Source organism: Stegostoma tigrinum, chromosome 18 (genome assembly GCF_030684315.1).
Source record: "Stegostoma tigrinum isolate sSteTig4 chromosome 18, sSteTig4.hap1, whole genome shotgun sequence".
NCBI classification, from domain to species: Eukaryota; Metazoa; Chordata; class Chondrichthyes; order Orectolobiformes; family Stegostomatidae; genus Stegostoma; species Stegostoma tigrinum.
In genome coordinates, this window is record NC_081371.1 from 59,388,099 (window position 1) to 59,388,836 (window position 738).

Sequence of the window (738 nt, forward strand, 5' to 3'; positions counted from 1 at the left end):
CCGTCATCGGCCGATTCGCCGCGGCTGCGTGCCACGCGACCCGCGCGATGCCGTCCTCCAGACGGAGAGGGCGCTGCTTCACCGCCAGCGGCCGAACAAGCAGAAAGTCAGTGGCGTTGCTCCAGTTCCAGGTACCTGTGGATTAATTAGAAGCAGGTGTTGGAAGAAATAATTTAGTCCGCCTTATTTTATTTACAAATGCAAAGATTAGTTATTACTTATACCTGCAATCTTACTAATTAATTCTTATATATTCACACACAAGTTGTCACTGTACATAACAGCAAGGGTCCCATCACTGATCCCTGTGGTACACCGCTGATCACAGGCATCCAGCCACAAAAAACATTCCCCCACCATCACTCTTTGCCTCCTATTTGAAAGCCCAATTTTGGATCCACTTTGCCGACCTGCCTTGGATCCCATGGGATCTTACCCTTTGGACCAGTCTTCCATGTGGGACCGTCTCAAAGGCCTTATCCAAATTCCACATAAACCACATCAATTCCACGATCCTCATCAATATACATAGCCATTTAAAAAAATAAAATTCAATTAAACAAGTCAGATAGGGTCTCGCTTTGACAACTCAGTGTTGACCATCTCTGATCAATCCCTGCTTTTCCAAGTACTGAGTCACACAACACCAGGTTATAGTTCAGAGATAATGGGAACTGCAGATGCTGGAGATTCCAAGATAATAAAATGTGAGGCTGGATGAACACAGCAGGCCAAGCA